Here is a 13184-nt window from a genome sequence, read left to right as displayed (position 1 = left end):
TGGGAAGCAGCACACAACAAGTTGGGAAGATGTAGCATTGGCCAAGAAAGCAAAAGGACAAAGTGAGTTTGAATAGAAATGGTATTCCAGTTGAGGATTAGTTGCATGGTATGATAGCCGTTTAATGAATATTGTTGAGCAAAAAAAGAAACTTTGCACTTCAATGCATGATCCTACATATGTTGCTCCTACATCTCTCCAAGTGCTTGCACTTGTCTGTGGTGTCAACATTTCTAAATTGGCTAAACTTGATCCCTTGTGCGACAAACTTCTTTCAGAGGAAGAGCTACACATTACAAGTCAATTAGGACAACAAGGCATGATGATTGATGTCACTAGATATATATTTTGTCTCACCCATGACCCACAACTTCTTAATGACCATGCTTCATTAGAATACAATCCTAATTTCTATGAATGGTTTATTCCAAGGCTGAGTGTTACAATCTTACCTTTGCTTCTAGTACTACAATGACTAAATCTTCATCAAATGATATGAAGCAAAGTGATGTACATAAGCCTTCTACTAACCACCTAGACATAGTGACTGGAAGAAGTATGCTTGCAACTCCAGATCCTAGGCACAATGCCACTGATGTCCCTACTAACTCATCCTACGAGTTAGTCTCAATTGAGCTAGTTGAACCCCGAGATGCTCCATAGGAGGTTGCTGAGACACATCTCTAAATTAGCCCTACTAAACCTGACCCTCCTGGGATCAAGCCTTTACTAGTATGTCGACCATTGAGTACCATAGCTGCTCATTTGGCAAAGAAATTCAATTCCTCTCCAATTTGAGGCCATATACACTACTTATGCCCAGTTATTTGCAATGATTGATCTAGGCCTTGTTATGAGGCAGTTCAGGTTGCTTCTAAATGGCATTCAACTTGGGAGGACAACGAGCATATTTTCGATAAAAGCCTCTTGATTTAGAAGGAATATGTTAGGACTCTCCCTTAGGAGCACTTGCTATCATGCTGATTTATTCCTTCTTATGCTTCTGTGACCAAAACCCAAGATTAATCAGTACTTGATGAGCTCGAGCAGAATTGTCATTCCTCAAGTTTGTTCTTGCAAAAGTGGTTTTCTCATTGACTTGAGATTACTTGTGATGGAAGTCATCTTATGACCACAGTTGAGCAATGCCGTACAGTTAGTACACTTCAAGCTGACCCAACTTACTGTGAAATCACTTAACTGCGCTCTATCATCCTAGTATCTTGGAATCTCGCCTTGCCACAAAAGTTGATATATCATCCATTGCTTGACAATATTTTGATTGAAGAGGAACTCCACGTTGCCAGTCACTTTGCATGACCCTCTTTGCTTTGGTGATTTGATTACTTACATTTATTGAATGATTGGATACTAAACCACTTGACTTGGATGCTTTTGCCAAATTGGAGTACAATCTAAATTTCTATGACTGGTGGATCCCAAAAATTACAGAATACCTACTCTTTTTCCTTTTTAGTCTTAGTTTCTTTGTACATATTTTTCTTTAGCTCAATTTGTTGCATTGACAAGCATAAAAGTCCCTTCGACTTTAGAAACAATGCTACATCTTATGCGAGGGCAGAAAAAAAAAGAAAAACATATGTACAAGCTCAAACCCTTTCAATCCTCGTGTGATAGTGAAATTCAAGGAAGAAGAAAGTTGTTCGTAAATTTTTCTATCTTTTTCCCTTGAATCCACTGCATGGTACTCTCAAATTTTCACCAAGTGAATGCAGGAAAACAGTAGGTAACAAAGCAATGCAATGAACCTTATGGCTTGAAGACAATATCATCAGCAATAGAAGCTTTCCATGAATACCCTAAGCTATGACAACATTAAAAACTTAAAGCTGACACTAGCATCAGAACCTTCTTGAAGATCTCAAGCTCAAGAGGCATCACGCTAAGACATCAAAGGCTAATCAAGACAACAAGTTTATCTTGGAACCTCACTGAAGAAACACAAAACTTAAAGAACCATCAACAATGAGGTTCTGCTTTCTTCAATGACACCATATCTTTACTACACCATCTAATGGTCATCTACTTCCTTAGAAGTAGTTGCAAATTGCTTCATCAATGAGCATACTAGTCTTCATTGATAAGTTTAGGTTCTTCTTCAACAATAGCTTCATCAACAATGTGGTAATGTGCTTCAATGTCCACGCTCAATGTTCAAATCTTCATTGTACGCACCTCAATGTACCAATCATCTTGTGTGCCAAGTTTTATTATTGCAATTAGCCTTTTGATCTCAAACTTCCATTTCTCCTTGTAAGGTAGCCTGTCTTATTGTATATCACTGTTATTACTTGACTTTCCAAAAGAAAAAAAAAATAGGGAAAAAAAAGAAAAGAAAAAATAAATATGCATGCATGTGCACTGCATCGCACCTAGGGGTCCTCTAATTCCATGCATCCAATGGCTTTAGTTGATTGGCTCTGTCTCTAATCCCCTAGCCTTTTCCCATTTTTCCACACCCTTACTTAGGACACATCAATGTCAGGATATGCCTAGGGAGTCTCGGCTTGCCTTGGTTGACCTATCTCCCTGAGTCACTTGCACATTTCATCCCTTCATTTGATTCATCCAATTTCATCAATCCTTACTTATTAGAAATGCGAAAAAGATTCTTCAACATAAAGCTAAAAATTGCATTAGCTACCATGTGTGGTTGATGCGGTAGAGACCCGTGTTCTTCAAGAGCTTATTGGATTGAATACATGCTCATGTCCATCCCACATCAGTGTCTCCCTTGTAGCTTCATCAATAATTACCTTGTCTCTCAACACCCAAAATTCTTTCCATCTTTATTAGATCATGATCCCTTGCTTCATCAAGCACTAGTCAACACTCGCAGAATCCATGAAGCAATCTTCTAACTATGTATTAGACCATGTATGCATGCGTACGCACTATAATATTTGCAAAATATCCTATTCATGATTTTGAGTCCTCAAGTGTGGGACAACACTTTGAGCTTGCTTGGAGTTGGATCCATCTCCCAAATCGAGAATACCATATGTCATGTGCACAAAAAGAAGACTAGCATTTTTTTCTAGGAAGTGATTGCACATGAGGTTTACTTTGTAGGTACAATAGTTCATGGAGGATCATAGTCTTCATTGTACTCTCCCTTAAAAACTAGCAATGGAATTATATTTGTTGGCCTGTCATTAATATTTCCAAGACGAATCTGACCAGGAAGGGGACCTTGAGTTGCCATGGGGACTTCTGTAAAGAGTGCTTTTAGGGCGTCAAAGGAGACTTCTGCTGTGATCTCGTTCTCAGCTTTGATATTTACATTCTCTCTTCTCACGTACCTCTGGACTCGTTCTAACGCTTGCCTCTTGATTGCGTCATTCATTAGGGACTTGGCTCCAATCAGTTGTTTAGTACTCAACAGAATAGAATCAGAGAGGGGCTTCAGTCTCTAGGGGATTCTCTAGCCAACATCTCTTCTACTTCCTTCTTTTCAACATCTCTAAATTCGGCTTTCAAACCACTATAGAGAGGGAGATATTCCGTTTTGAAAGTATCAAAACTCATTCTTCTTAGAATCGTTCTTATGCCATTATAATAATGCCAGCTTCTGAGGGTTTCAACAGTGTATGTTGTGAAAAACACTCTGTCTACCAACTTCCAGTGGGTTGCTAATTGGACAAACAGAAGATTGTCAGTGCACCAAGCATTCCACGTATCCTGCTATTGAGCATCCATGAATAAATTCCAACTCTTTTCCTTCTTATTTTCGTAAACCTCCACAGACCATGACTCCTGAAGCTTCTTCACGATCTCTCACTTGATGATGTCTGAAAACTTCTCAATGAATATCAAATCTTCCATGGATTGTCATTCTCTCTGCTTCTGCTCTTCAGTTTGTTCCCAAACAATTTGCCACCAAGATGTAAGTTTATGTTGCTTCAACAAGAGGAAACAATCCACCACATGGAGCATGCACCATGATGGTAATATGTTTCTCCCATTGTGGGATGAACTTCTTGTGGAAAGTGACTTTGGCAATGAGAATCTCAAACCCTTCAGTGAAAGAAGGAACTTTGCAAACATCCATTGAATTCTCCTCTTCTTGACAATGCCATTTCCTTCATTTTCAGCCTCTTCTGATGCTTGTTGATGGCAAGTTTCCCCGGCTGCGCACAAAAAACATGGAGCCCCAAGAGGAACACCAAGGAAAAAGGGATTCTACTACAATAAAATCTATCTTGTAACATCAATAAGCTTTTATTTCATTCTTTTGATGACCAAAACAAAGAAAAAAGCAAATCTTTACGCAACATCATAGTAGAAATCTCCCATGGATTTGATAGAATCAACCATAATTTTCAACATCTTCATAGAATCCATCCATAGAATAAGGAACATAAAAGAATACACCAACTTTGAATGGAAATCAATCACATAGTATTTATCTTCAATGTCTTCATAGTTTTTTCTCTTAATCTCTCATAGAAAGGTACATAGTTTTGATAGAATTTTCTCTCTCTCTCTCTCTCTCTCTCTCTCTCTCAATAATACATCATCTCCTCACTACAATACTTAATAATGACTCTCAATAATTCTTCATAGGTCGTGGATGCACCTCCCAAGAGGTATGTCTGATGTGAAGAGGCACCGAAGCCAGTACAGTCTCTTCATAGCTCACACACACACACACACACACACACACACACACACTCTCTCTCTCTCTCTCTCTCTCTCTCTCTCTCTCTCTCTCTCTCTCTCTCTCTCTCTCAATAATACATCATCTCCTCACTACAATACTTAATAATGACTCTCAATAATTCTTCTTAGGTCGTGGATGCACCTCCCAAGAGGTATGTCTGATATGAAGAGACACCGAAGCCATTACAGTCTCTTCATAGCTCACTACTGTCATTGTCACTTCAGTCTTCGCTTCAGTCTTCAGCAACTACTTCTTCCATTTGTTTTAGCTCTTTTAAACTTAGATTCATCCTTTCTAAAAGTTAGAAAACTTTCCCAAAGTTACACATATTCTACAAAACACTTACAGAAGATGTATAGAACAAAACAGAACAAGAACAAAGCAGAAACAGAACAAAGATAAAAGCTCTGCAGAAGGCTTACAAAGAGTTATAAAAGGTCATCAAAGAACAAAAAATCCTCATAACTCATACTAAAACAATTTCAAACTATCAAAAACTATTCAATAAGCTTTCAAAAGAGTTTAACCTTCATCAATCATCAATTCATGTTTCATACAGAAGAAAATCATAATAAAATAGAAGCTATACAAAAGGTATCAGAACCTATCAGAACATCACAGAGTCTCATATTTCTACTAAAAATCATCATAGACTTCCAAAACATTATCACAAAAATTAGTCAAAAATTCAGTCTTTTTCCACTCTCAACATATTCCCACACTTAGAAAGAAAGCGTCCTCGCGACCTAAGGAAAAAAAGAATATAAGTTCACTAAAGAGCTCAATTTTGATTTTCTTGAATATCTTCAACAATCACTCCACCACAACCCCAACTTATCACCTGTATCTCTAAAAAAGAATATTACTAAAGAAAAACTTTGTTATTCATTAACACATCTGATAATCAATAAAAAGTCATAACAAATTTGTAAAGGATATAAAAGATTCTTCAGCTTTCCATCGTAGGCTTGCCATCCATCATCCCCACAATAGTTGAAAAGAGAGCGCTCTCAAATAAATTATTCAATCAGTACGAACTCATCACATACAAATTATTACAACACACACATAAACACAATCATCTGAATGGCACCTCCGAAAGATGTCTCAATAAGAAGCACAAAAGATACATCCAAGGTTATCAATGAAGATGATCCCTCTTGAAGGCTTGATAATTTTGAAAGTGATCCAATAATAAAGACTCATCTACAAAAGATTTTGGAGGATTCTGAAAGAATTGAAGGCAACACATCCGTTCTAGCAAAACAAAGTATCCGCGAGGTAGACAAAAGACATGAAAATATAGGATATCCAACTGTTGGGAATCAATGTTCACATTGACATTCATACAAAGCTTTGGAATGACCTTTTGATCGTTATGGGAATGCCTATGTATATATGCTAAGTATCAAGCAAAATGAGTTGTCAATCTCACTGAAGTATCTAGAGATTGTGAATATTGTTGAGAAAAATAGAGGTAATTTTGATATGCTTGACTAGCAATTGTCCAATCCCCTGGAATTAATGGCCAATTAATCTGTGGTCCCGTGAGAGAATCAATTGAGCTCCATCCTCTTCTTCTCGGAATCTGTTGATCGAATCCTTTGTACCCACTAATCAACTGAGGGGGTTGAGAAATAGAAGTGACAGGAGATGGAAGTGGAATAAGTAAAGGGGGATGAAGGGATGGGTAGGCAAAATCATAAAATCAGAAATAAGCTAAAGAAGGAGTGGCTGAAAATTTAAGCGAATCAGTTAGGAAATGTGTCAATTGATAAGTAGGAAAAGTAGAAGGTATATGAATAGATGGAAAAGGACAAGGCGAAGAAGGGGAAAAGAATCGATCTTCAATGAAAAAACAATAGGTAAAGATTGGAATTTGAGGAAAACCTGAGGTTGAAAAAGGAGAGTTAAGATAGCTTCCGAGTTGGATTTATAAATGAAAAAATAAGCATCATAGTGATGGGTCATTTGTTGATAGTACAATAAGCTAGGAACAGAGGGACCTAAAACAGATCGTCGATGGTAGGTATCAAAGAAGGATGAATCAAATGGATGGTTCTTGGAAAGATAAGCTAGGAGATCCACCCTCAGTTGGTTAGTGCTCTGCACATAAGTAGAAGTTGTATTCTGACGTTGGCTCAGGACTACAAAATCAATCATTGAATGCCACAAAGTGTCAGGGCAAGTAGCCACTTTAGAAGAATAGCACTGGAACATGTCATCTATCCCCAACTCCAAATGGTTGACATATAAGGCAGCTTGTAGGACAACAAGAGCAAGAAGAAGAAGTCATCTTCTACACCTTCGAGACAGCAAGGTGCACCAAAGGTAGTGTCAAATCCTTCACTTGAAGCTCCCAAAGAGGCCAATGAAGCTAAATAGTTGGTACCTATGGGGCAAGGAATGCAAATGCAAGGCCATTATGGAAGTGCCAATCCAATGGATTTTGGATAGCTGGACATGCATGCTATGATGGGGCAGTCAGGATACTTTGGTGGTAGCACGATTTTTCATGCAATGGTCGGCCAAGGGCTGCATACGGAAATACATGGCACAAATCCCTATGGTATACAACAGCCAATGCATGGTGTGCAAGGCCCATTGTATTCGGGTATGGTTGAAAATGTGCAAAACTCTATGTATGGTAGCATTGGCTTGATGCCTGGGGCACAAAGTGGAATGTTTGGCAATGCATCTGCATCCTCGAATGCTTATGGGGCTCAAGGAATGACTGCTAGTCATGCAAATGCTTCATTTGGGCTTGGTCATGATGTAAATACAGCAAATGCACCCTTTTTGCAGCAGCCAGTGTATGACAACTTGACTCCCAAAGGGGAAGCAAAAGACTATGATGAGGGTGAAAAAGCAGTGAAGTTTGAGTCCTTCAGTGGTGCACAAGATAGGCTGAAAGCTTTGACTTTCATTCAGCAGTTTGATGCAGCCTATTTAGGGGGAAACTTCATCGAATCCTCTAAGATTCGAAAGGCAACCACTTTCTTGAAGGGGAATGCATTGCACTGGTGGTCCACGCTCTTGATGCAAGGTAGAGCATCGTCAACATGGGTACAATTCAAGCAAATGTTTACATCGAATTGGTTGACTAGTATCTTTGAGGTGGGCATCATGACAGCTTGGAACAAGCTTGATGCAAAGCAATGCAAGAATTTAGAGCAATACAATAAAAAGTTTTGGGATGCATTGCTGCCCGTCACTTCTTATCGTGCCGTACCCCTTCATGAGCAAGTGGAAAAATATGTATGTGGGCTGCCCAAAGGAATCAGGGATTTTTGCATAAAATACATCGTGTCTAGCATGTCTCAACTCATAGAGACTACTACTACAGCCAATGCTTTGCTGCGTGGAAAGGATTTGGGCTTCCAAGCGAGCAGGGAGAAGCCGAATAAAAAGTTGTTTAAGGCTGAGAAAAGGGGCATATCTAAAAACCAGCCTGAAAAGAGGCCAAAACAGCAAAGAAAGGGCTCGAAAACATTGGCATAGCGTAGGGAATTGATGGCTGCAAATAAATGCTTTATTTGTGAACAGGAGGGTCATATTGCAAAGAACTCTCCCAATAGGCAGCAACCTGCAAAATCAGAAAATCGGGGAGATTCTAAGGGTAAAAGGCCCAAAACATTAGTGGGATTGGTGCCTGATGTTGTTAGTGATCAGCCCAATGATGATGCTACTGAGTTGTGCAGAGCATGGGGCAAAATTAGGGATCATCATGCATTGATCTTCTTTGATAATCGAGTCAACTTCATCTCTATTGACATGGCAGCCCGTCTAGGCATCAAAGAGGATGAGATGGAAGCCATGGGGGAAGTTGGAATGGCATGTAAGGGTCATGAAAAACCTGTCACACCACTCATTGAAAAGCTTCAGTTGCACATATAGGGATATATGGACAACGAAGAGTTTTACATTGCTTCACTTGAGGGTTATGATGTGTTGCTTGGTATGCCATGGTGCCACCATATGCATGTAGTGATTGATTCATATGCAAAAGAGATCACTATTCAATATAAGGGAAAGACACTCAGACTTTATGTAAAGTTGAAAGGGGAATCTGTCCCTGTTGTATCTGCAGCTGCTATTTCTAAAGTAATGAAAAATCATCTTTCAGCATATTTAGTTTTTGCTAAGGATAAGGATAATAGTGAGCATGTTGAGAATATGTCTAAATTAGAAAAGGATCGCATGTCATTTCTGAAAATGTATGATGATTGCTTCTCTCAGTCACTTCCAGGGCAGCTACCACCTGAAAGACCCGAAGATCATGGCATAGATCTTATCCCTGTAAGTAGCCCTCCTAATAAACCACCCTACAGAGTCAGTGCAGCCCAGTAACAGGAGATTATGAGTCAGGTGAATGAGCTGATTCAGCACAAGATTACGATAAAGAACCGCTTTTCGATCCCTCGGATCGATGATGTTATGGATAGATTGCAGGGGGCAGCAATGTTCAGCCGTATAGATTTGAAAAGTGGGTATCATCAAATACACATTAGACCAGAGGATGTGCCTAAGACAGCTTTCAGGACATCTTTTGGGTTGTATGAATTTCTTGTCATGCCTTTTGGACTTACGAATGCTCCTGCCACTTTTAATCGAATGATGGATTGCATCTTTCGGCCACATAGAGCATTTGTGGGTATTTTCTTTGATGACATGATTGTCTATTCAAAGAGTGAGACGAAGCATAAAAAGCACTTGGACATTGTTTTCAATGAGCTACGTAAGCATAGGTTGGTTATCAATGACAAGAAGAGTGAATTCTTTTTGCATGAAATCCACTTCTTGGGACATATTGTATCGGCTGATGGTATTCGTAAGGACCTTGCTAAGGTTGAAGCAATACGTTCATGGCCAGCTTTGAAGAATATTCATGAGATCCGTAGCTTCTTGGGTTTATGTTCTTACCATAGGAAGTATGTACACGGGTTTGCTGAAATTGCATCTCCATTGCATGCTTTGGAAAAGAAAGATGTGCCATTTACATGGACAAAAGTGGAAATTTTATGCAAGATGGACGAGTTGTGGATTATGAGAGCCGCATTCTACACGGTGCTGAGAAGAATTTACAAGTTTATGAGAAAGAGCTCTTGGCTGTAATTCATGCACTATCTACATGGAAACATTATTTGTTGGGGGCTAATTTTACAGTGCAGGCAGACCATCAGACTTTGAGGTACTTTCTGACGCAAACAAAGTTGTCAGAGAAACATATGAGATGGGCAAATTTTCTCTCTATGTTTCATTTTCAGATTGTACACATTGATGGTAAAAAGAATGTTGTGGCTGATGCAGTGTCACGTAAGCCACAAATTTCAGCCGTCACTATGGTTTATCACACTGAGTTGGATGCCATGAAAGAGCAATATGCTACTGATTTGGACTTTGCTAATGTTTATGATCAGCTTTGCAATGGCCAAAGGCATAAGCATTTTATGCTAAGAGATGGATTTCTGATGATGCATGGATGATTGTGTGTCACAAAGTAGTTGAGGCCTAGAGTGATCATTGAAAGTCATGCTCCTCCGTATGCAGGACACAGAGGTATTGATGCCACACTCAAGGCAGTGGAGCATTTCTTTTATTGGCCAGCTTTGAGACATGATGTAGAGCAATATGTCAGGCATCAAATGTCAGAAGGTAAAGCATGATTGGCAAAAGATGCCGGGCTTGTTGCAGTCCTTGCCTATTCCAGATAGGCCTTGGCAGAGCATTGCTATGGACTTTATCTTTGAGCTTCCTAGGACGCCTACAGGGAATGATGGGATATGGACTATTATTTGTAGGTTTAGCAAACAAGCCCATTTCATTCTGGTGAGGAAGAAGATAAAGGCTGATCATATGGCACGATTATTTATGCAGCACATTTTCAAGTATCATGGTATGCCTGAGTCGATCATCAGTGATTAAGACCCTCGGATGACCAGTCTATTCTGGAAGGGGTGTTTGAGAATATGGGTACCGTGTTGAAATTCTCATCATCCTTTCATCTGCAGACAAATGGTCAGTCTGAGAAAGCAAATTCCACAGTGTTGGATCTTTTGAGGTGCTATGTTTTAGACCACAAGACACTATGGGAGTAGTATTTGCCATTGGTTGAGTTTGCATACAACAATACGGTGCATAGTTCCACTGGCAAGGCTCCATTTGAGGTGGTTGAGGGTGGCAAGAAGGTTCCACCTATTTTGCACACTAAGGATAAGATCTTTGAGACTGATCGCTTTGTGGAAAGCTTGGATGCAGCCTATGCAAAGATAAAGTATGCACTTGAGAGATCACAGAACAAGCAAAAGCGGGCAGCTGATCGCCATAGACGTGCTTTGCAGTTTGCAGAGGGCAATTATATATTGCTGCGTTTCGAAAAGGCAAGGCTGAAAAAGATGAAGGTAAGAGAGAGGTTGTATCTGAAGTTAAGCATGAGATACTATGGGCCCTTTCAAGTGTTCAAAAAAGATTAGCGATGTTGCATATCAGTACCTCCACATTGATGGATACACAATGCCTTTCATGTCAGTTTGTTGAGACCTTTTCGTGATGATGTGCCAGAAGATGTATCTGCTGAAATTCAGCCAGAGGTTGAGGAACTAGATGAGATCTTGGTACCCGAGCAAATTTTGGCACATAAGGAAAGGAAGGTCAAAGGTAAAGTTTCCGGAAGTTATTTGGTGAAGTTTCAAAACTATTCACCAATGGATGCAAAATGGATGGAAGAGGATGACTTCGCAAAACATCCTCAGTTGTTGCAACTTTATCTCGATGCCTTTCAGTTAGAGCCGACTTTGGATCGAGCTCACTCAGGTTCAGCAAAGCGGGGGGTCCGGAGCATTGCCTGATGCTCAAGGGGGAGGTAGCACTTCCACTCCACCAGTTTTGGACAGCTCTCGTATGTAGTGGATCTCGGATGTATTCAGCATGCATCCAAGGTACTGAAAGTATGTCTACCATGAGGTCACTACTCGGTGTACTAGTCACTGTGAGATGCATGTATATAAGTATGGTTGTCACTGCGACTCTAAGACTATACTTATGCATGAGTTTTTGTACCAGTTTGGCATGAGTTTTTGCCTTAGTTTTGAGATCAATTTCTAATTAGTTTCAACTCAATTTTGATCAATTTGAAAACCATTTATGATCACTTTGGGATTAGTTTTGTATAAGTTTTTGCATCAGTTTTCGATCAGTTTTTTTACCATCAGCTTGTGATCAGTTTGGGGTCACATTTGCAGCCATTTGTGATCAGTTCTCATATCAATCCATGATCAGTTTATAATTAGGTCATGCTCAGTTTTTTAATGATTTACAGCTGGTTTTCTATGGACAGCCGCATGTAAACGAATGTCATTGACAGTTTCAGCCATGGTTTATGCTGAGAATTTGCTTTACTGTGGTTTTGAAGTTAGAACGGTTGAGAAACTGTAAACGCCCCGAAACAACGTAGTATGCTTAACAATTATGAAATTCGCTTGTTTTCGAGATTTAATATAAAAGAGAATGAACACTTAAAGCTGAAAATGAAAATTACTCACAAAATGACAGCCATGAAAATGTAAAAGTAATGGAGACAAGATTGAGGGTTGGAGATGGACAATCCCCCCCCCCCCCAAGGAATGTATTTCTGCTCAACCCAAGTCCCTTAGGGAAGAGCTCAGTTACAATCAACCTGAGAGTGAGGAGAAGTAATTCTCACTCTCACAAGATCATACAAAGATGTACAAACACACATGCATTATCTATTATGCAATGATAAGAACTGATTTCTTTATAGTATGAGAGAAGAAAGAGGGGAAATCAGCCTTTCTCCATCGTTGATCAGCAGTACATGGATAGGGCTTGCTTCTTGTTGCTAAAATGGAAGAAAGAGCTTGAGAAGGAGGTGCTGTAATGAATTTATAGGCTTGCTGTTCTGTAAAATAGCAGTGATAGAAGAGGGAATATGGAGAAATTTGATAATGGAGAAGTGGGGGATGATAATGGGGATGGATGGGGCCAGTTTCTAGCTATCTATGGGTGCTGTACATGAGTTTACAGCAAAGAAAAATGATGCTGAATGAAGAAAAATGAGCTCTTATTTATAGGAGAGGGAATAGCTAGTACAAAAGGGGAAAGTGGAGTAGCACAAGACAAGTGTCCAGCCACATGTCATGAGATGTGACAAGTGGTGGGACACTTGGAAACTTGTGTGACAAGTGTCTTGACACTCGTCTCTTCTCTATGGCCTTCCTTTTTGGGCTGAATACTGTGAAGAATAGAAACAATCAAATTTAGTAAGCATAGTTAAAGTACAGAATTTACTATTTTTAGAATGACATCCCTATTTTTTAGGACTAGCATTTTTAAGCTAATTCGAGGCTCCTAAAATTCAGGGACCCCCCCAATATGGGTGTCATATGAAAGCTTTTTCCGTATACATCGCAAAAACGGTATTAGAATCTTCATGTGACTTTCCTATACAAAGAAATGTGCATTTCAAGCTTTCAACCCACAC

This window comes from Lygodium microphyllum, chromosome 17 (genome assembly GCF_053477565.2).
Source record: "Lygodium microphyllum isolate KBCC chromosome 17, Lygodium_microphyllum_v1.1.10, whole genome shotgun sequence".
Taxonomy (NCBI): domain Eukaryota; kingdom Viridiplantae; phylum Streptophyta; class Polypodiopsida; order Schizaeales; family Lygodiaceae; genus Lygodium; species Lygodium microphyllum.
The sequence above is the reverse complement of the archived record's forward strand: the minus strand, read 5'-3'. Positions refer to the sequence as shown.